This window comes from Mustela nigripes, chromosome 5 (assembly GCF_022355385.1).
Source record: "Mustela nigripes isolate SB6536 chromosome 5, MUSNIG.SB6536, whole genome shotgun sequence".
Taxonomy (NCBI): domain Eukaryota; kingdom Metazoa; phylum Chordata; class Mammalia; order Carnivora; family Mustelidae; genus Mustela; species Mustela nigripes.
The window spans coordinates 105505256-105530070 of NC_081561.1; positions in this window are offsets into that span (position 1 = coordinate 105505256).

Below are 24815 nucleotides of genomic sequence, written 5' to 3' on the forward strand. Positions count from 1 at the left end.
AATAATGAAAGTCTGATGTGTCAGCACCATTATCCCATGGAGTACTTTTGTTTGATTCAGTTCAGAGATAATCTCAGCCCATTTTCTTGGACTTACTAGGACAACGATTTGTAGAATTACAAATGAAGTCCTGCCTTAGTATTCGTGGACCTTTCCTGGCTCTGGCGCTCTTCATCTCCAGAGCGATGTCTGAGGACCTGAAGCTTGGACCGTGCCGCCTAGGAAGGCTCCCCCACAAGCCCTGCCTTGTGACAGGATGACGCCTAAGTCACCCCCGGTGTGGCTCTGGGACTTGAGGAGGTGCTCTGGAGCCAAGGCCATACCATACCAAGGCAACTCCTTTAGGGCTTAACAACCAATGGCCCTTTCAATCTGGATGACTATTTTTCATAAAAGAAAAATATTCATCTGATTTCTGAGGAGAAAAATGGATCCATTCAGTGAATGAGTGCTAAGGAGAACATGGATTCATGAGTCAGAGGGAATCCTTGATGAACTGAAAATGGCCAAATAAATTATAAATTAGCAAAGGAGAGTTAATATATCAGAGAGGATTTCAGGCTGCCTTTAGGCCAGGTAGCAGGGACAATGACCACAGAAGAGTTTATTTAACTCACAAGATGCAATTCCAGCTATAAAAAAGGATAATGTTGTTCAAGAATAGATAAACTGAAGGAAAAAATGGGGATGGGGAACAAATTACTATCTCAAAAAACCAATAATCTCCACTGCATCCAAGGAAAACCCTTCTGGAACCATCTAATCTTCCCTCAGCCTGAGGCTGAGCCCACTAAACCTCTCCAGCAGAGAGGCTACCCTGGTGACCTTAGAAATCTGCTTCAAACCTTGCAGTTAAAATTGTAGTTATTATATCCAAATGCACCTTCTCTGCTGCCTTTTCTCTCAGCATTCTCAATGAAAACAGAACTGTGGGTTCACCAAGACTTTCAGGACAACACATCTTACCCAGACCCACCAAGTCAAACATTTGTCTAGAAAATATTGTCTTAGTTTATACTTTATAGGAATAATAACATTTCAAAAGACAATGGCCTCCTTCTACTAGGAGAACTGACACGGAGGATATTGGGAGATGGAGAGGAAAAGTAAGCTGGGGAAAATCGGAGGGGGAGACAAACCATGAGAGACTGTGGGCTCTGAGAAACAAACTGAGGGTTTTAGAGGAGAAGGGGTGAAGGTGTTGGGTGAGCCTGGTGGTGGGTATTAAGGAGGGCGTGTATTGCATGGAGCACTGGGTGTGGTACATAAACAATGAATTTAGAACACTGAAAAAAAATAAAATTAAATTTAAAAAAATACTAGAAGAATTGTTTCTTCCACAACTATTTATTGAACCAAGCACATTCATTCAAAAAGACTACTCACAGGGCTCAGAGTTCACAGAGCTTCAATTTCTGTATTTGCAGAGTAGACTATCCATTCTGTTCTCAAAGAGCTGGAGTACCCTCCTGTTTCTGAAGGTTTCAAAAATATAACAGTAGCTGTTGTGTTCTTTACCTTCCAGGTCAAGAAAGTGGGAATTAAAACCAAAGGCAGAAAAGTCTTTATATACAGGAATCTTGGTGATTTCTAGTAGGGGAGGATGGTCAGTGAATTCATTTGAGGATGAAAGAAAACCCTGGAGCTAACTTGATGATAAAATTAATCTTTTACTCTTTTTTTTTTTTTTTTTCAAAGTAATTTGGGACGGAGGTGTGGAAACAATCTAAGGTAGTTTTTAAGAGTCACCTAAGTCTATTCACTTTTTATTGATTAGCGCCACCACTTGTGTTTCACCCAGAAGTTTACAACCCAGCCAAGGTACCCAATGAGCCTACACTCTTGTTGGGGAGTCTGAACTTAGTATTGGGATACGATGAAAGAAGAATCCAGAAAGATAATTTAATCAAACATGTGTGAGTGGTATTAAGATTTAATATGTGTGATCTCTCTGTGCTTTTTTTTTTTTAAGATTTTATTTATTTGATAGCGATCACAAGTAAGCAGAGAGGCAAGCAGAGAGAGAGAGAGAAGAGGAAGCAGGCTCCTTGCCGAGCAGAGAGCCCGATGCAGGACTCGATTCCAGAACCCTGAGATCATGACCCGAGTGGAAGGTAGAGACTTAACCCACTGAGCCACCCAGGCGCCCCTCTCTGTGCTTTCTTATCCAGAAAAGAACTCCTTCAACATTTCCTCTGAGATCGAAGCTCATATGCCCTGAAATACTTTTGAGACGCCTGTGGGGTTTTTTTTTTTTCCACTTCCAGCACTTTTAGATTATACTGATTTACATTATACGAAATGAGGGCTCACTTACGCTACATTAGAGATCTTGCATACTAATAATTAGTATTAATATTCATTAAGCATGTAGTCCATGCAAAGCACTGTCTTGAAAAATGTGCAATTAAGCAAAATCCTATCTTTTAGGTATTAAGATCATTCCCATTTTGTAGACGAAAAGTGGAGGCAATTCAGTCACCTGTCCACATTCACAGAGCAAGTTGAGCTGGGGAGCTAATGTAGGCAGAAAACCTCCTAAGCCCACTAGCTTAATCACAATACTGTACTGCTGACCTTTGTGTAATGATGATAGCCCAGTCATTTGAAATGATCTGTAAGGAATGAAGGAGATTGGTAGTGCCTAAGTTTTACCAGACCTGATCGTTCTTTTCAGTGTAAGTGTTGATGAGGTGCCAGGCATTTGATCAGATACTGGACATACTGAAAGAACAAAATGCAGTCAGTCACTATTCTTCTGAACCTCAAAGCCCTGAAAGATCCTCCCACCTGGAATGAGAACACGGATGAGTGTAGGCACAAGGTTGTGTGACAGGGAGTGTGCAGTGGAGAAGTCCTCAGATACCCAACAATGGCGTGTTTCCAGGGAAATCTGCCTCAGCCTTCTCCCTGCAAGTAGACGGTCTAAATCTTGCAATCATGTAGGCAGTCCCCGCAGATGAGAACTACCCCTCTCTTTACGAGCTTGCTGATCATTCCAGAGCTAAAATACAACCTCTCAAGAATGTTTCAGATTTATACATAGACCAATTTGACCAGTCAGAAAAAAAGCAGCGGCATCTGTATTCAGTCAACCCAGATGGAATTTACTGGAAGTATGAAAATGTTAGGAAAACTTTCTACCAATGATGAACAAACATTTCAGCAGAATAAAAATTTATGAACAAAGCATCGGGAGCGTAGGGATCAGGAGGTGAGGTGGAGATTAAAGTCAATCCAAAGTATGGATGGGTCTTTGTATTAGAAGTAAAGAAAATCAGCGTTACGTAGTTCTTGGAGAGACAGTGAAAATAAAATCATCCCTTCTGTTATCTACTTTTGAATTTTCTGTTCTTTATTGCTATCTGGTGATTTACAACCAGAGAGAGGCAATGGAGAAACTGAGAATCATTAGGATGTAATGATGTGTTTCAAAGACAGCCTTAATGAAAAGCAGAAAATTTAGAAAATAAAAAACCCCAAATCACATTTGTTTAAAATCTCTAATGATTCCCTGATTCTTTTGAAGTCCACGGAGTTACAGTATATGCTGCTGGATTGGCTGCATACACTGGCTTACCTCGGCCGCTGGATTATAACTTAAAGTTATGCAGTATTTAAGAGGTAAATATTTGTTAATTTATATGGAAAAAATTAATTGTGCAATAGAAAAATGGAAACACAAAATAGTCTTCATTATAATTTACTGTATTGCTACATGAGAAAAAGAATATACATATAGCTTCATTTATTCAACTTGGATAAAACATATGTGAACAAAATACACCAAAATGTCAAGAGAGTTATCTTTGTAATGTGACTGTAGGCATTTTTTTCTTTTTTTCTCTATACTTTGCTCTGTCTTACATATACAGTTTGTACGGTGAGGTGGCACAACTTTTGTAATTAGAAAAATTAGAAAAATTATTTTAAAATAAATTTGCATCTATGGGTTAGAAAAAATTGGGTTATTATATGATGTTAAATTTACCACCTATCAGACACCAAGTTATCAGCTGCATCTAAACAGGGTTCACAAAACAAAACAAAACAAACAACAAAATTAATAGCTTCTTTTTGGCTTGAGCTAGAAGACCCAGCAGATGTTATACTGGAATTTTAGTAAAGGACATGATATGGTCTCCTGAGGTTTGACTGACAAAATGAATTTAAATCTGTTAGGATCAGAGAAACTGAACTTGGTTAAAAACTAGGGCTGACGGTCTGTAAACAAAAGGAAATAATGACTTGAAGAAGGGAGATGCTAAGGGAAGCCCTAGTGTCCGTCAGCGGAGGGCCTGAGGGAATAAGGCAGAGTCCAGAGAGCACATGGAATATTTAAAACAGAAAAAGGCACTGGTGGGAAGTAAAAATGGGAATGATAGTGGGGGGTGGGTGCTAAAAATTCAGCACCTACGTAGTGCAAAGTGTTACACGCGAGGCTCTCCCATGTGTCGTTTTCTAGGCCCACAATAACGGTACAAGGTAGGAATTATTTCCAATTAACAAATGAGGAAATTAAGAACAACAAAAGACACTAAATAGGAATGCTGACAAATACATCGACTTATTTGTTTGGTTAAATACTATTTGAAAAAAAAAAAAAAAAAGCTTTTGACAGCTGGTATCTGATAGAACCAACCAACGAACTAATCAGCAAACCCCAGAAATTTGTTTGCTAAACGTTGACAGACATGTGAATGGAAAAACAAAGAAACAAACAAACATTTTTTTTAAGCCTAAGTTCCACATTTTACACGTAATAACAAAGACACAAGGCCAGCGAGCCCCTTTCTCTACTGATATGGTACAGTGTATCTCATTACAAGATTTATTCTAGTAAAGAGAGTAAGATGCATAAAAATACTGAAGTTGTGCACGTGGAAAGCCTGACCCGACGCTGATTTGGATGAGTCATAACATATAGGAAAAGCATAAGCTCTTGGGGAAAACGATGGGGCCAAATCTAAACAGGATAAGTGGTATAAGTGGGATAAAAGTAAGGAAAAAAAATAGGTCAAATATCAACAAAAACTTTCCAATAGCAAAAACTATCAAAACCAGAAGATTTGTTCCCAAAGGAAACTCATGATTGTGGAAGATTTAATACTTGAGTGAATAAACATGAAAGAATAACTAATCGAGAACAGTTCTAAATTTCATGCTCCTATAGATTCATTTGTAAATAAACTATTGAGCAAGGATGCCTCATTTATTCATTAGCTTCAGGGAACAAGCTGTTCCAGAGAAGTCAGTTCCCCAGATAATGCAAGCCACGCAACAGACACAGATTTCTTCTATTTTTTTAACTTCAACCTTTTTAATGGAGAATGATTTAAATGGCATTACTCCAACCCTTGTCTTCTTAACATCTCAGTACAGAATTGTGATAGGAGCTGCAGAACTGTGTATGGAAAGACTTCTGAATGACAGGGTCAGGACAACCAGAGGTCCAGCCTGGCTCGCAGAAAGTAGCAGTGAAAGGTTTTAACCACCCTGGTCCTTAGTTTTTGCTTTGTTTTGTTTTGAATACACATTTGTAAACAAGGGTCCAGGAGAAGATGCTCTTGAACATGTCTTCACCTAAATGTTCTAACGCTCATCGTCTGCTACCTTATTGCACTGTAATATTATTTGTCTCTAAGTTAAGTATTTTAGACGCCTTTTCAGCCAATGGACTTGAGCGAAGGCTTTACCCGACGTGCTCCCTCCTGTCAGTGAATAAGAGGCATGGACTGGATAACAACACTTTTCCCTGATACTCAAAAACTGTGTCACGCTGTTTTTTGAACTACTTTCACGTTCACAGGTAGATGGTACCTAAAACTGAGGCTGCTGAAGTCTTATTTCCAGGTCACCGGCAAGAGACTATTCCTATTTTGGGGAAGATGAAGGAGACAGTAACTATGAAGCACTTCCTATGTATTGGGCTCTACTGAACACTTTCCATCCACATCTTCTTTACCCTTTATAATATTCTACAGGACAGACACTGTTACTACTTCCATTTTATGGATAAAGAAACAGAGGTTTGGTGAGATTGAGTGACTAACACAATCATATCACTAATAGTCTAGTACCTGGAATTTGAACCAGGCAGTCTAATATCAGAACCAGTGTTCTTTAAGAACAAAAAACAAAACGAGTTGGGGTGAATCATGAGAGACTATGGACTCTGAAAACAATCTGAGGGGTCTGAAGTGGCGGGGGGGTGGGAGGTTGGAGTACCAGGTGGTGGGTATTATAGAGGGGACGGATTGCATGGAACACTGGGTGTGGTGAAAAAATAATGAATACTGTTTTTCTGAAAATAAATAAATTGAAAAAATTAAAAACAAAAACAAAAACACAACAACAACAACAACAAAAAAAAAAACCCCGTTGATTATGAGATCAAGACCTAAGCTGAGATCCAGAAGCAGATAGAGGCTTAGTAACCGACTGAGCCACCCAGGGGCCTCCAGGACTATTCTCCTTCTCCTTCTCCTCCTCCCCCTTCTTCTTTTTTAAAGATTTTATATATTTGAGAGACAGAAAGCGAGAGAGCAGAGAAGGAGAGAAGAAAGAGAGCTGCAGAGGGGGAGGAAGAAGTAGACTCCCCACTGACCAGGGAGCCTACTGTGGGCCTCGATCCCAGGACCCTGGGATCATGACCTGAGCCAAAGGCAGATGCTTAACCCACTGAGCTACCCCAAGTGCCCCTGGGACTCATGTTATTAATCACTAAGCAATCCTTCCTCTACAAATGCAAAAACATAAGGGCCTTAAGTTAGAATTTGTGAATTAAATGAATTTCCAATTTTTTGTAATTTCATACAAGACACAATTAGTCTTCTCATACATGTCTTCTCAGTTGTACATGCAAATGTTTTTCCAAGACAGTTAAAGAGGAGCTGGATAAAGGCTAAAGGGGATTTCAGTATTCTAGAGTTATATTTATGATAACCGGAATTGATTCATTCATTTCTTGTGGACTAAAAGTTTACTGAGGTATAATTAATGTGTGGTAAGCTGTGCAATTTAATAACTTTGGGCATATGTATAGATTTATAATACCACCACCATATTCAAGATAGTCAACATATCTATCAGTCCCAGAAATTTTCTTCTAGTCTAGTACAATTCCTGCTTGTCACCCACCTTGCCTTTCCAGACTAGATAAACACTGATTAGATTTCGGTCACTGTAGATTAGCTTATATTTTCTAGAATTTTAAATAAATGGAATTGAACTATCTGGATCTTTTTTGGTCTAGATCCTTTCACTCAACATTATTTTGAAATCCACCCATGTTACTGTGTTTATCAATAGTTCATTAATTTTTTATGACTAAGTAACATTTTACTGTGTGGATCTACCAGTTAAACATTCACCTGTTGATGAATATTAGGTTTGCATCCGTCTTTGGCTATTACAAATAAAGCTACTATGAACATTTACTTACAGGTCTTTGTATGGATAAATATTTTCATTTCTCCTGGGCAAATACTTGGAGTGAAATGGCTGGTTTCTAAGACATATGGATAGATAGATAGAGATATAGTCATATATATTCACATAGATCTATAGGCTTTTCATTAAAAATAAATAAATCTGCTGGGCAGTTTGGGGAGGAAAAAGGCAGTTTGTAACCTGAGTTCTTAAGTTTATTTATAATAATATAATATAATAATATAATAAAAGTGTCTGAAATATAAAGGATTAGAAGTTAAAAAAAGAGAGAGAGAACGTCATATATATACATATGAAGCTGTCAAACTCTTTTCTAAAATGACTGTGCCACTTCATAATCCCAGCAGCAGTATATGGAAGTTCCCATTTTTCACATCTTCAACTGTACTGAGTATGGTCAATGTTTTTAATTTTATCAATTCTAATGAGAATGTAGTAATATCTCATCGTGATTTCAACTTGCATTTCCCTAATGGCTACCATGTTTTTCTATTCTTTATTGCCTTCAGTATAGCTTTAATGGAAACAAATCTGTTCAAACATTTTTCCATTTTTCAAAACTTTAAGTTGGTTTATTTCATTGAGTTTTGAGAATTCCTTATGTACTTTATATAGAAGTCCTATATCAAATACATGGTTTGCAAATATTTTTTCTAATTTGTGGCTTATGTTCTCATTCTCTTAATACTATTTTTGAAAGCAGAATTTTATAATTTTGATGAAGCTCTGTTTATCATTTTTATTTTATATGGATGGTGTTTTTTGGTGTTAGATGCAAGAAATTTTGCCTAACTCAAGGTCACAGGGACTTTCTGCCATGTTTTTCTCTAGAAGATTTTTAGCTTTAGGTATTGCATTTTGGTCCACAAGTTTCCTGTACATGGTATGAGATATGGTTTGAAATTCATTTTTTAACATGAATTTAACATGGATATCCAATTGTTGGAGTATCATTTGCTGAAAAACTATCTTTTATTGACTAAAGTGTCTTTGCACTTTTAAAAATTTCTCTGTTTGCTTCCATTGGTTTATTTATCTGTCTTTACACCAGTGTCTCACTGTCTTGATAACAATAGCTTTATAATAAATCTTGAAATGGGTAGTGTTGGTACTCCAACTTTTTTTTTCTGTTTCCAAGTTGTTTGGGCTCTTACATGTCCTTTGCATTTCTATATAAATTTTAGAATAAGCTTGTCATTTTTATTTAAAAAAAAGGCTGCTGGAATTTCGATTGAGACTGTATTCAATATATAAGTCAACTTGGTAAGAGTGGATGTTGGATTTTTATCTAACAGTTTTTCTGTGTCCTTTGACATGATCATGTGGCTTTTCTTTGTTTAGCTTGTTAATATAATGGATTATATTGATTTTGAATGCTAAATCTACTTTGCATTCCTGGGATAAATTGTACTTCGTCTGAAAGTATTCTTTATATATTATTGTACTCAATATGTTAAAATTTTGTTAAGAGTGTTGATATTTGTGTATATGAGGAATATTGGTTTGTAGTTTTCTTTATGATTTCTTTGCTTTTGGTATCAAGGTAATGCTAGTCTCACAGAATAAATTGGGAAGTGGCTCCTTCAAAATCTTGTGGAAGAGTTTATATAGAATTTATATTAATTCTTTTTTTGAAGATTTATTTTATTTGAAGATTTTATTTTATTAGAGGAAGAGAGAGAGAGAGTGAAAGCATGAGTGGGCTGGAGGTAGAGGGAGAAAATCTCAAGCAGACTTTCCACCAAGCAGACTCCTGGTGAAGTATGGAGCAGAAGCGGGATTCGATCCCATACCCCTGAGATCAGGATCTGAAACCAAGAATCAGATGCTTAACTGACTAAGCCACCCAGGTGCCTCTAGAATTAATATTAATTCTCGATTAAATGTTTGGCAGAATTCAGTAGTAAAGTGATCTGGGCTTGGGGTTTTCTTTGTGGAAAAGTTAAGTATGAAGTCAATTATTTTAATATACATACACGGCTGTTCAGGTTATTTCTTCTTGAGTAAACTTTGGTAATTTTGTTTTTCAGAGAGTATGACAAATCATGTAAGTTGTCAAATACATTGGCACAAAGGTGTTCATAATATTTCATGATAATCTTTCTAATACCTGTGACATCTATAGTATTAACAACTCCTCCATTCCTGATACTGATAACTTCTACTTTCTCTTTTTTTCCCTGATAGATCTATCTAGACTGGGTTATTAACTGCGAAGATCTTTTTAAAGAATCAGCTTTTGGGTGCCTGGGTGGCTCAGTTGGTTAAGCAACTGCCTTCAGCTCAGGTCATGATCCTGGAGGCCCGGGATCAAGTCCTGCATTGGACTCCCTGCTCAGCAGAGAGTCTGCTTCTTCCTCTGACCCTCTCCCCTCTCACACTCTCTCTCTCTCACTCTCTCTCTCAAGCAAATAAATAAAATCTTAAAAATTTTTTTTTTAAAATTAAAGACTCGCTTTTGGTTTCAATATTTTTCTCTATTTGTTTTCTGATTTTTATCACATCATTTTTTACTTTGAATTTAATGTTTTTCTTTTTCTTTTTTTCTTAGTTTTTTGAAGTGGAAACTAGGTCATTGTTTTGAGATCTCTCTTATCCAGTATAGTCATACTGTTCTGTTTCCTTTCATGCCTTGAAATCTGGACTGGATGTTAGGCATTGTGAATTTACCTTGTTGGAGGCTGGATATTTTTGAATCTTGAAGTACTCGAGTTTTGCTATGGGAGGTAGTTAAGTTACTTGCAAACAGCTTGATCCTTTAAAGTCTCACTTTTAAGATTTGTTGTGGGGCCACAGTGGCATTTATTCTAGAGTTAACAATTCTGCCTTACTGAGGCAAGAACCTTCTGACTACTCTACCCAATATGCTATAAATTATTGGTTTTTCCAGTCTGATGCATGGAAGCAGACACTCCCCCTGGTCCTAGAAGAGCTCCAGGCACTGTTCTCTTTAATTCTTTAGGGCAATTCTTTCCCCGGCCTCTGGAAGTCTCCTCACAAGCATGTGTTGCTCAGTACATTGCTCAGTTGTCAAGTGCAATCCTCTGAAGACCTATGGAATTCCCTTTCTTTTCCATTACTCTGCCCCCTGAACTGTAGACCCCTTTTCTTTCCATATACTGAACTCCATTTCCTCAACTCAGGAAGTCTGCCAGGCTCTGGATGAGTTCTCTCCTCATGCATCACAGCCTAGAAACTTTTTTAAGCCAGAAAGCTAGGGCAATCATGGGACTCATCTAATTTTTTACCTGTATCAAAAGAATCATTCTCCCTGCTTTCCTGATGTTCAGTATCTTGAAAATATTGTTCGATATAAAATTAGCTCATGCTAAAGATGAGTATTCATTGTATAGTAGATCTTATTACTATTTATCTGTATTTGGTCCCCTCTTTCTGAGAGGATTTTAATTCCTCCTTATTGAATTCAGGTGTGTCCTTGTGACAAGTGCCCATGAAATATGAATGGAAGTGTTATTGTCACTTTTGTATAAAATTTTTAAGAGTCAGCATATGGTTTACCATGTTTTCTTTTGCTTCTGCCAAAATGACTGCCCCTGTCCCAAATTTAGGTGACTCCTTCAGCTTGGGTCCCAGTGTGAAATAGAACATCAGATAACCCAGGGTAGACTTGAACCTTTCTATTGCAAGCTGTGTAGTTGATACTATTTGATATATCCTATACGGAAGAGATGGGTTTTAGTTTCCAGACCATCAAATAGTCAATTCTAATTCTTAGTCTTATTCCATGCTCATGTAACTAAGAGAATGTTAGGATTTCTTCACGTAAGAACTATTCATTGAGTGTCATTCCAAGCCAAGACTGTGACAGGCTTTGAGAACACAAAGACAAAAGACAAAGAATATATTCTGTTTCCTCAGTGATCCACAATCTAGGGCTGGGTGTGAGTGAACAGACATTTAAATGAATGAAATAGGCTTTCACTGGGTGAACAAAGCTTGCTGTGGAAGCGCATAGGGAGCTTTCTTCATCCAGTCTGTGATGATCAGTTCAAGACCTCCAGGGGATGAAATGCTGGGACGAGTCTAAAGAAAAATGGGGAGTTGGCCTTGTAGAGAAGGGAGAGAAAAACATTCCTGGTAGAGGAAGTAGCAATGGGAGGGTCTCCCTGGCATGTGCAGGCTTGGTGTATCTGAGGAACTTCACACTTTTCCAGAGACCAAATAAGAAATGAAGCCAGAAGAATACTTCTCCCCTTGAGGCATCTTATCAATTCATTTCACTTCTGTGAATTTTATTAATTCACAGACCTACTATAGTCGACTGAGATGAGACTGCTCTTTTCCAGAGTCTTGAAGTCTAGACCCCCTAAAAGCAACAAAATGGAAGTGCTACAGAGCTCTATCTGCCAATCTGTAAGGGTGTAAGAGATGTTCATATGTAGAAAAGGCAGAAACAAAGGAAGGGCCAATCCCACCTGGAGAGAAGAAGTGGTATCAGAAAAGGTTCCATCTAGGGGATACATTAGCTTGCTAGGGCTGCCATAACAAAGTGCCACGAGCTTAAATGACAGAAATGTATGTCTCATGGTTTTGGAGGGTAGGCATTCAAAATCAGTTGGCTAGGCATCTTCTAAGAACTCTCTCCTGGCTTACAGATGGCTGCCTTCTCACTGTGCCCTCACAAGGTCTTCCCTCCGTATGTGTGCATCCCTGCCATCTCTCTGTGTGTCCAAATTTTGTCTGTTTATAAGGACTCCAGGGAAATTAGACTAGGGCCCACCCTAATGGCCTCATTCCAATGTATTCACCTGTTTTAAGGGTCTTATCTCCAAATATAGTCACATTCTGAGGTCCCGCAGGTTAGGGCTTCCACATACAAATCTGAAGGGATATAATTAAGCCCACAACAGGGAACACGACTAGAGTCTTCAGTTGATGAGGAAGTGTTCTCAGGCACAGAGGTCATGCAAAGTAGTTCTGGACAGAGAAACAATGTCCGCAGCGGCTGGTGGGGAGGGGTACTGCCCCGTTCTCTACGGTTGTGCACAGAGGGGATGGGAACATGGAGCGATGAATAGGGCTTTGTGTGTCTAAATGAAGGCCTCTTGGTTTTATTCCGTAGAACACTTGTTCTTCTTTTTGACTTTACAATAGAATCCCTTGAGGTACCAGAGGAAGATCTAGTTTAGGAAGCTCACTCTGACTGCAATAAGAAGAGAGGGCTGGAAGGGTGTGATCCCGGGGGGCTGAGAGCAGTTTGGACAGACTGTGGCAAAAGCAGGAGGGATGTGAAGACGCAGCGGTGGGAATGGAGGAGGGACAGTAAGCGATGTTCATATGTAGAAAAGAAGGAATCCGATTCCTAACTCCGTGTGGGAAATGAGAAAATGGAGGGGTTTGTGGAGATTCTTACACTTTTGCCTTGAGGTATTAAGGGAAATTCAGTTTAGTAACAACAACAAAAATGCAGGAGAAAGATAACTTTTTAGGGGAATGATATCAGGCTTAATTTTGGATTTGTGGGGCTTGAGTTTCCTATAATGAAGTACAGGGGGCACTGGGTTATAGGAGTCTGGGCATCGGACAGAAAGCTGAGTAAAAGGCAGACTCTTTGGGGTCATCAGAGTACAAACCATAGTTGAAGCGATGGGAGTGACGAGAGGATGGCAAGAAGAGAGGGTGGAAGACAGTCTTCTGGGAACATAACTGTGTGAAGAAGACTGGGAAGACAAAGCCAGGGACAATGGTGACGAAAAAAACCAAGACAAGGGTCAGTGGAGGCAAATACCACAGAAAGATGAGGAAGTATCAGGACTGACAAGAGCCCACTGGATTCGTTAGTCAAGAAGGGATTTGTTGGGTTGCCTGGGTGGCTCAGTGGGTTAAAGCCTCTGCCTTCGGCTCAGATCACGATCCCAGGGTGCTGGGATCGAGCCCTAAGTTGGGCTCTCTGCTCAGTGGGAAGCCTCCCTGCCTCCCCACCTCCCCTTGACACCCCCCCCCCCCCCCCCCCTCCCTCCCCTCTGCCTACCTGTGATCTCTGGCTGTCAAATGAATAAACAAAATCTTAAAAGAAAAAAAAAAAAGAAGAAGGGATTGGTTGGATTTGCTCCATGATTTTAGTGAAGCAATGGGGGCCTAATTTTAAAGTTTATTTATTTATTTTCAGTAATCTCTACAACCTATGTGGGGCTTGAACTCATGACCCTGAGATCAATATTCTCATGCCCTTCCTATTGAGCCAGCCAATGGAGGCCTAATTTCAATTGCAGGTTGGTGGACAAATGAATTGTGGGAGTGGATTCAGTGAGTATAAAATATCTTTGGTGGAGGAGTATGCAAATTTGGGGTGGGGGCGTAGATTATTAGGAAAATTGCCACCAAAGTAATTAGACGTTTTAAGAAAAGAGAGTAGAAGTAATGAGAGTGAGGGAATGAATGCGTCAAAGGAGTTGAAGGTTTTGTTTGGAGACTGATACAACAAAGTTTAAGATTTTAGAGCGGGGTGAGGTCCCGGTAATGAAGCATCTTAGTAACGTGTTGCTGAAATGGATGGGGCCAGTGAATCCTGAAGCTAAAATTATTGAATAGATCAACCACACAGAGTCACTGTGACCATAGGAAAATCAGAGACGGGGAAGCAGAAGACAGCCAGGAGCTGATGCCATCTCTTGAGCTGGTATCAGTGGGGAAGGGCAAGACGGAGGAGGACCCAGGTTGCTGCGGGAGACTCACTTGGCCCAAGAGGAGGGCTGCAGGGGGAGGTTCTGAAAGTCCAGGATGAGGGAATAGTGATCAGCTAGGTGGAGACAGGATCATGGGCTTTCAGGATGGAAACAACTAACAGCAACAGCAAAGCAGGTCCCAAGTTCCATTAGGAGACCTGGCTCACGTGTGTGAGCAGTTCTGAGTTGCTGCGGTAAATGGAAGGAAGACGGAAAACAAGATTGGAGAGGTGGAAAGGGTGGGAAGCTGCCGGGCTTTGTAGGCCAAGGCCAAGTTTAGCCTTTTACCTTAGGTCATGAGGACCATCATTTGGTTCAGGAAGATGAGATGGGCAGGCTGAGTTTCAGCAAGCTCTTCTGGGGACTCTGCTGAAGATGTATTTTGAGGGCTGGTGTGATGGATACTGAGTTATGGACAAATTGCCCAAACCCAGTAAGATCTAGAATAAAACAGTGGTGCTGCTGGGGAAGAGGCAACAGCCTTGGCAACAAACTATAATGATTTGGTTATGAGGAGAGAGATCTCAACAGAAGCCAAGCTTCCTCCTGTGCCTGCCAGTCATCGGCTATAAATCCTATTCAGAGAACAGACAGGGAACTTCTATTCTGAGCACCAAACTAGAGCCAGACAGGTTCACCAAGAAGCATATGGAGAAAGAGCAGAAGAAGGAGGGGAGAGAAGGGGGGAAAGGAGAAGAAGCCTCTTTCCTCAGGAAACATGATATAATTGTCTTGATATAATATAGATAGTAAAATGAACATTATTTTTTTTTAAATTCTGTCTTTTGGATAGTCTTCAAATTTCTTCAAACCATTGAAAATAAGTAAGTGTTTAGGTAATCTTTGGCAGACAAGATTTAAAAAAAACTTTTTTTTTAATTCAATTTAGTTAACATATAATGAATTATTCGTTTCAGGGGTAGAGTTTAGCGAGGCATCATTGTATGTAACACCCAGTGCTTGTCACATGACGTGCCCTCTTTCATATCCATCACCCGGTTACCCCATCCCCCCACCCCTCTCCCCTCCAGCAACCCTCAGTTTATTTCCTAGAGTTAAGAGTCTCTTACAGTTTGCCTCCTTCTCTGTTTTTAATCTTTATTTTTCGTTCTCTTCCCCTGTGTTCATCTGTTTGGCTGGCAAGTTTCGATGAGTAATGTATCCCTGACATGATCACTCATGTTGCTGTTGTTTACTACAAATTTAGTCAAATGGAAGTATAACTATAAACAATAGAAAGTCCAGAACAAAAAGTTTTATAGAGATTCCTTCAAGGGCTTATCACGCACGGAAGAAACCAAAAAGCTGAGTGTGATCTATTGGTACCATGAATAATCCTGATTCTGGCCTTACTTGGGAAAACAAAACATCAAGTGTCTTATTGATCACATGAAAGATTAAACACAACTTAGACACAGATCAGGCTTGAAAGGAATTTCTGAAACCTAATAAAATAAGAAAGGAGATAGAAAACATGTAACGTTGATGGATTTTTATGTAGACTTCCTTACAAATACAGAAATCTTTCCTTGAAGTAATATGATCAGGACTTGCAAATCATTTAGAGGAAGAAAACAATTTGAAATGGAGCCCTCTTTTAGGACTCAACAATGTTCCAACTCAGAAACTAAATTAAAAACTTGAACAGAATATTTGTTCAAGAAAATCCTCTCCCTTCTTAGTGTTCACCCTTTCCGCACATTAAAATGATGAAGAACCATTTCTCCTATCAGGGAAACTTAAGTCGTGTTCCTACGTCTTTCTTAAAGCATGAACTCATGGTAGTTCAGCTACTTCGTGATATGATGGGTTCCTGTAATAGAGAGCTTCCCACAAACGCCAGAGTTCAAGGTAACAGGAGCATCAAGAAGGGCATTCACAAGCTGGGTTGCAAGTTAGGGCAGGAGGCTCTGCAAGGTAATTTTTATCTCTGACAAACTTGGTATTTTATACTTTCCAATTGTTCAGTATTATGTGACTGCCACAATCCTCATAATAGTTTTGAAAACAAAAAGCATTCAGACTTACCAACCATAACATGGATGAATTTCACATTGTTCAGTAGAAGTAGCCAGACAAGAGACAAAGCGTGGCACGTAACTTCATTTCCAGGGAGTCTAGCCCAGTCAAGAGGAATCTAAAGCGATAGCCATCAGAAAGCAGTTGCTCGAGGTGGAAATTGAGTGTAGGAGGCCACATGGACATTTTACAGGGTATCAGGAATGCCCTATAACTTGTTTTGGGTGGAGGTTTACACAGATGGATATAATTGTCCAATTGTCTTCCAATTGGAAACAAATTCCGTACATTTTATTGTGTGTAAAGTAAGCCTAATTCTAAAAAATTCTTGCTTCTCAAAAAGTCATCAATCTTAAAGCGTTCTGAAAATATTTTGTCTCAGGCTAATAGTATAACAAAGCAGATTAAGATTTTAAAGACGTATTGCATTAACGCCTCTTTCCTAAAATTCTAAAAAACGCGTTGATGAAATGATTTTTTCCTACCTCCACGCTTATATCCAAAATCGAGTAGCAAGCATGATGTCATACATTCTCTGTAGCATTTTATAAGTGCTCACTACCCATTCATACATTATCCTTTAACGAAATGAGAAAGGACTTAGTTTTTAGTGTCTGATATCAGCTTCCTTATACTTTATATCAGCTTTCTTACTCAGGAGATATTTTTATACTATGAGAATCAAATATTTCTACTTTGAATGCATCTTTCTCATAAATTTGTGAACTCTGGTCATGCGCATAAGCAAAATACTAATCTACCTTCCCTGATACACCCAGTGTTGACCCGGAGCAGAGAGTTTCTTTGTTATATGTATCTATGCAGCAAGGAAAGAGGAGAAACAGCCAAAGAGATAGACATTGAAGTAACAGGACAGAGTCTCTCAGGCACTCCTTAGTCCCAAATGTATCCTAATTCCATCCAAAAATCAAAGAAAGAGCTTTAGACAACTCCTCCCAGCACAGTGCAGAGGAAAGATCCTTTCACACAACATAGCAGAGAGAGTGAAGGGGCAGGGGGTCATGTTGCCTGCCCTGCCTCCCTTGCTTACCCTTGCAGCTAGGAACTGGGCACCAAAATAAAAATGACGGAAGCATGCAGACCAGAACCTTGTGTATTTGGGGTAGGATCCCTACTCTTTAAACCCTGAACGTGCAGCGATGGTGGCTCATAAGACTTCCCGTGTAGTCAGAAATAATTCTGCTGCCAGATGGAACACAGAATTGACCCGAGTGGGACACACATGTACATAACACAGAGAAGTCCCAAAGGTGGGTCAGTCTAAGAATGCAAAGATACCAGTTGGGGCAGGCAGGAAATTAGCTTCTAGCTATTAAGAATTGGTCATTAAGACCAGGCTAACACTTGCAGATTACACTTGGAAGTTTATTTGTTACTGTACATAATTTATTCCATAGCGGGAATTTCTTTCTTCTTGCTTAGTTAATTTCTTATCCTTGTAATGTGCCTTGAACTAATAAAACCACTAGAACTGCTGTCAGAGAGATGACCTCCTTTGAAAGCAATTTGCATTTACTATTTTGGGGCCCTAAGTAAGAACCCCTTAAAAGAGAATATAGGACAAAACTAGACCCTATGAGGCTCTGTTAATAACAATTTGTTTATTCTTGGTTTTCTGAGTGGAGGCAGGAGGATACTCAAAGGTAAGCTCATAAATATTTCCACTAGCAGGTTGTTGACCACTTTTATATTCTTATCTTGGTCGGGAGATAAAGGAAACATAGTTCAGAAACATGCAACACTCATTTTCCTAGCTAACGCTGAATGTTGTTTTGCAAGCGTGCATCTCTAAATGATTGTTTATCTTAGCCATGAAGTATAGGTATTTCTACCTCTACAGGTCTGCCTGTCTTTCCAAGCAGAGGCTAACAGTCTTACGTTGTATCAAGACACACAGTGGAAACAGGATGGCATATAAAGTGTGATACAATATACAGAGGACAAAGTATGTATGGAGGGTAGCTGATTAATAAAACATGGCTGGCCTTGATTTAGTTTATAAGAAACTTAAGACATTTATCAACATCTGTCTGAACCCAGTTCCAGTCTCTTGGACTCTGTTGTGGATAAGCTGATTAATAAAAGATGATGCCTTAGGAAGGAAGCTTAGAACTCTGTAAGCAATGACAAAGGGAAAAGCAGGGCTGAATCTACATATGAAAGGAAATTCGGAAAGTGAACTAGTTTACTACTATATGCCTGGTTGCCACTTCCCTATAACATTTCATCTCCCTCCTATTGGCTCAAGTCTGGAAAAATAAGAAGGAATTTCAAAAATTAAGTGTGGAATTAATTTACAAGACATATTGTAGGTTTTTGGTGTTGGTTTTTTTTTTTTTTTTTTTTTTTTTAAACTCTGAAATACAATCCGGTTCCCTTGTGGCTTCCTCCTCTCGGTGTTCTTAACTTTGCAGCTCCCTGTGTTTGTTTTTCATTTGTATCCTTGATCTTTTAGTCTTTCCTTTCCTCTTGGCTAGAATAAAGCTCCGACGCTGAACAAGTGTCTCCCTTTGCCAGCCCATAGACAGTTGCCTGATAAATGCTGCCCTTTGGAAACAATCAGTCCCCTGTGTGCCATGGTCCCCTTGCTCATTCCTTCAACCACCTTCCACCTAGCACATGTAAACAGTATCTAGTCACTTTGGGGCTTTGCTCCAGTCAACATCCATGACCAAGGGCTCAGAGGTAAAACAGAGTGGTAAATGCACTGGTAATAAACATTCATTAAAGCACCCCTTTATTTCCTAAATGACCAGGAAAAATCATTAATTTACACACAGGAGGAAGGAGCTTGACCTTTCAGGAGGAGTTTCCCTAGGTTAGGGGAGAAATTAGTATCATCACTTTTCTTATGATCGAAAAATAAATGCTTTCCTAAATACTAAATAAGGAAGCACAAAACTAAGATGGCAGGAGTGGCATGTTCCCTTCATAATGGACAAATGATAAACATGAGAACATTTTTAACTCTTTGGATGTTACACTGTTGCTCTGAGGGTCATCTTCACTGCCTACAACTCAGTCCTATGGTTGTGGCCAGAAATCTAGGTTGGATATTTGATGAGGTAAAAGTGATCATCTAAAGAGGAAAACTGGTGTGTATGTCGGGGGTGAGGGGGGGCAGGGGCGGGCTCATGTCGCCTGTGGACCCACTGAAGACCCAGTGTGCTCCTAGATCACGTTGAACATCTGTATTCATCTAACCGAAAATTTCCACCATTACAGCTCTTCTCTGTGCACCACAAAGCTAGCTGGGTCAGATTCACTGTGTATCAGTAAAAAACAGGAGCAACCAGCAGGAAGAAAAGAAAAATATTCTGGTCTACTGTTAGAAACCGAGGTCTGAGAACATATGGTGTTCTGATTATCATGTTGTGGGTCTCATCCCACAAAATCGAAGACTTTATATATATATAAACAAATTTAAAGGATATGAAGATGAAGCAGCCTAAGTCTCACCAGGGGAATTGTAGGAATCACTGTTGCGAAACCGATTTATAAATCACTGTAGAGAGTCAAACAACCCCAGAGCCAGAGGAGGACGGAAAGCCAGGCTGCCAATGTCCATGTTGGGGGAGTTTCTACAATTTTTTTTTTTTTTAGAGATTTTATTTATTTATTTGACAGAGAGAGAGACAGTGAAAGAGGAAACACAAGCAGGGGTAGTGGGAGAGGGAGAAGCAGGCTTCCCGCAGAGCAGGGAGCCTGATGGGGGGCTGGATCCCAGGACCCTGGGATCATGACCTGAGCAGAAGGCAGACGCTTAACAACTGAGCCACCCAGGCGCCCCAGTTTCAGCTATTTTTGATATCCTTATTCCCCTGTTAAGTGCAAGTTGTTCAAGAATTCTTTTTTAAGACTTTTTTTTTTTTTTTTTTTTTTGGTCATCTACATGGTCATTCACATAAATCAGCAAGTTGCCATGCCAATCATGAGAACAGGGTCCATATTAAGTCATTAAAATGAAGTAAGTAAGACAGGCTTGGCCCCTTCAATCTGTGTGCCTGGACGCTCGCTCAGACCCCGGAGAAGAAAACTCTGAGCCCGGTTCAGCCGGTGGTACCTGGGCTGGGCGGCACGGCCGTGCGCTCCTGCTCTCTCTGCCGTGGCCATCTGTGTGTGTTCTTGTCTGAGCAGCTGCTGACAGGAGCCGGGGACCGGAGACTGATAAAGCCGCAGGAGGGCTGTGCAGGCATAACCTTCCCTTCATGCAGGCAAACCCGCTATAAAAAGGGAACGGGCCGGGCTGGGCCGAGCTGCCGCGCGACTGTCCGGTCAGGGCCGACAGATGGTGTTATTTAAGGCCCAGGCCCCCAGGGCCCGGGAGTGGTCCTGCCTCTGGAATATTGCGATCTCACGTGATTGCCCCAGTGGGGGTGGGTCAGAGCAGGGGGACCACACTCTGGTGGGGGAGAGGTCAGATTTCGCCTGCGGGGAGGGGCCCGGGGACTGCCTGCGGCCTGGTAAGGGTTGGCTCCTGGGTCAGGAGATGTGCCCCGGGAAGAGGGTCTTAAATGGGGTATTCCTTGAAGGCCGGATGCCCCAGCGATGCGTCTGTGGGCATTGCTGGTGCAGCGGCAGAAGCAGTTTTGACATCCCACATTGGGGACACACAAATCACAGTCATGTCAAACTTTCCTCACTCCTCAGAGGTCCTGCCTCAGGTCTGGCTTTACGAGAGCATCATGGAGGTGGTGGACACAAGCATTAATTTAGGAAGGCCTTGGGTTCTAGTTCTTCCTCACATCACTTAACGTGGTACCCCTTATCCACCATCTTCCTTTCTGGGGTTTTGCCTATCCTGGGGCCCAACCTCAACTTGGGAGCAGATGAGCCTCCTCTGGGTGCATGGGCAGGTTAGTCACAGCCTAATCGGATGTTACAAGGCCTGCCATTCACCTCGCTTCATCAGGAAGGCCTTTTATCATCTCACCTCCTCACAAGAACAAGAGTGAAGACAGCACCATGAGATATTTTGAGAGGGAAAGACCACATTCACATAACTTTTTTCACAGAATTGTTCTGTTTTATCCTTAGTTATTGTTGTTAATCTCTCACTGTGCCTAATTTATAAATTAAACTTTGTCATACATATGTATGTTTAGGAAAAAACAGTGTACATAAGATCCATAATTTCTGTTATGTGCTAAGAGTCTTAGAACGTATCCTTCTGCAAACAAGGGGGAGAAACTACCAATTCAGCATTTCTTGACCAAATCACTGTTGTTCCCTCCATTTATTCATTGGTAAAAGAAAACCAAAAATATTCATCTTTTCTATTTTCCAAGGATTTAGTGGGGATGACATAAGAGGAAGGATATGAAAGTGATCAATAAACCATAAAACAATGTATTCACACACTCTTCTGCCTCAGGCCTTTTGCACTAGCTTTTCCTCTGCCTGGAACACTCTTCACCTAGCTATCCTAATGGTCGTTCCTCTTACTTTCGTCAAGTGTTTGCCAAATGTCACTTTAACAGAGAGGGCTTCTCTGGCTTTCTAGTATACAAGAGCAAAAGCTTCCCAACTCCCCTGCTCTGGCTGTTTCTCTAACCCTACTTTATTTTTCTCCAGTCTTACCACCATCATATATATATATATATATTCCACAAGGAAGGAGATTGGGGGTTATTTTATTCACTACCATAACCCCAGTGGCTAGAACAGTGCCTGACACATCGTAGGCACTTAATAAATATTGTTGAATGAATGGATTGAATAATTCATTGTAAGATATTTTTTGAGTTCTCTGAGTCTCCACGACATAAATATATCCTCAAACTAAAGAGGAATCATTTGCCCACTACTCTTATCCAAATGCTGACATCGTTACACACTACTGATAGGCTCAGGATGAAAATCAGAAGTATCTCTAGGCTCTCAGACATCTCCCAGCCTGGCTAATTTCGAAGTGTGACTGTGAGAGCCTCCAATTTATGTTTGGCTTTTGCTCTAGTTTTGAAGCCATTAGACCTCAAGGATAGAAACTTCATCGACAGGCAACTACACAAGGCTCCCTACGAACAAAGTTTTCCTTCAGGGCTGATAAAAAGATAACAGAAGCGGTGTATTAAATTTCTCTCTCCACTGCCTTGTTTCCTTTAAACTTGCTGCCTGAGTTTCTCTTTCTCCAGACTGTTTTGGGAATCTTGAGCGTTCTAATAAACTGCAGTGTATTTTTCAAAACAACATTCTGAGCCTTCATAAACTTAATTTTCATGAAAAAAATACATTGACCTTTTGCTCTGATCCCCTGCACTCCCCCTGCACTCCCTGCCACACAGGCCTCCTTGAACATACCAACACATTCCTACCTCAGGGCCTTTGAACTGGCTGCCTTCCTCTGCCTGGAACTCTCTTCCTACAGATATGCACTTGGCTCCCTCCATCACTTTTTTCAAATGTTTGTTAAATCTTATCTCCCAATGAGGCCAGTGTTGACTACCTTACTTAATCTAACAAACTGCTTCTGCTCTAGCCTCAGAGCCCTAACACCAGCAGCCCTAGACTCCTAACGATTTTCTCTGCCTTCTCTTTTCTTCCATAGCATTTATCATCTTCCAACATTATATAATTTACTTTTAATTTACATTTATTGCTTATTGTCTTGATTGTCTTGTTCCTCCTTCCAAGAAAGTAGGGATTGCCTTTGTTTTTTTTCTCACTTCTGTACTCCAAGGACCTAAAGCAGGTGAAGAAGCCTAATATGTCCTCTATTTCTAGGCATAGAGAAGGTAGTCAACAACATTGTTGAATAAAATGAGATGACTTTAAAGATGAGTGAGAGTTTTGCACATTGCTGGCATTCCCTGTCTTGATTTGTAATTTTAGGCATTCTGAAATCCAACTCTTTGTAAAATAGATGGTATCTAATTTCTCTTTCCTTCATATGAACCTTGTGTGACTTGAGCCATACTTCAATTCCATAAGCGTGAACTGAAAACTTATGAGGAATCAGGCAGTCCTAGTGCCAAGCACTAGGGATGCAGAACAAATAAGATATAGTCCCTAACTTCAAGAAGGCAGACAGAAATGTGAACAAATAAATCGTAATTCAGTATCATAAGAACAATAGTAGAAGCAGATTCTAAGTAAAGAGATAGCCTGGTGGGAAGACATCTCCACATGGGATGGGAGAAAGGTATCAAGGAGGCCTTCCCAGAAGAGGTGATCTTTAAGCTGAACAGACTGTTTCAAGATGAGTTAAGTTTTGGATAGACATACAGAGTAAAGAAGTTCATTCAGTCCGAGGGCATAGCCATTAATGAAGCCACCAAGCACTGTGGTACCAACAGGAACCTATAAAGCTCAGTATTAGCATATAGCCAAATTCAAGATCACTGGTTCCTGGTGGGAAGATAACAATAATAGTGATAGCTTATATACAGAGTACTTACCATGTGCCAAGCGGGGCTCTGAGTCTTCACACATTCACACATTGAGTTTCCTCCACCATCTGCTGACATAGGCACTCTTCTCATTCCTACTTTATAGGAATAATATGAGAAAAATGAGGCTCAGAGCAATTACTATGTAAGAAGATCAATACACACAGGTTCTAAGAAAAGAGAATACATTTTGTTTTTATTAAGCATTTTTTGTTTTCACTAAGGCAGCTAAATCATGAAGTCTGATCTAGCTCAATCCAGGCCTGATATATTCAGAGGAGAGCCAGAAAGAGTGATTGGTGGTTAAAGAAAGATTTTTTTTTTTTTTAAAGTCTTTGAAAGTAGTATCTCTTAAAGAGAATGACAGAGTTGTTGTCTTAGCACCATAAGGATTTTTAGCACATGTAAATAGGAAGGATAAGTATTTCTTATGTGACCGGTAAGCAAGAAAGAGTATGGAAAGTGGAGATAAGTATAGCTTTTTAATATTTTATAGAAAGTTACATAAAAACTTTATAAAGGCCCCCTGGATATTTATTTTCCCTCCTCTGGTAACAGTCTTAAATAAATATAATTACTTTTGGACAATAAAGTTCTTCAACATCGTATACTGAAAACCAATAAAAAATACCAGCCACTTGGAAGAGTTCCTGTCTGGAGACTGACCTCGTCCTTACACAGCCAAGTCAGAAGGTGAAAGGTTAAAAGTGCGTCCTTGATTTTAGACTGAACATAAAGTGTAGACTTGGTGGAGTTTGGGAGTTTTGGTTTTTTTTTTTTTCCTTAAAGCCAAACCTAGATTTCTTTCTTTCTTTCTTTTTCTTTTTTTTTTTTTTAAAGTTAATTAGCCACTAATGTGGACAGTCTCAAGGATCCAAGTCAATTAGGACACTCTGTGCAGAACTTTCCAAGCTGAAGGCCGCATGCCCTTTGCATTTATAGGTCGTGGACTCTGGAAAAAATCTCTTTGCAAGGAACAATAAACGGCTGAAGAATGGAGACCATGAGCTTAGAGTTGATGTCATAAAAGAAGTTCTCAATATTTTGGCACTTCCCTTCTGATGTCAAGTGTGTTATTCTCATTTAGCGGGTGACGGCCAAGTGAAATAAGAGAAGTGCGTGTTAATCCACTGCCGTTCTAAAGTGACAGTAAAAAGCATTTGCTGCATTTCCCATTTGGATTCTTTAGCCCCTTTGATTCACACCTATTTTTTCCAGATTAGATCTCGGCCATTTTATTTAGGTGTCC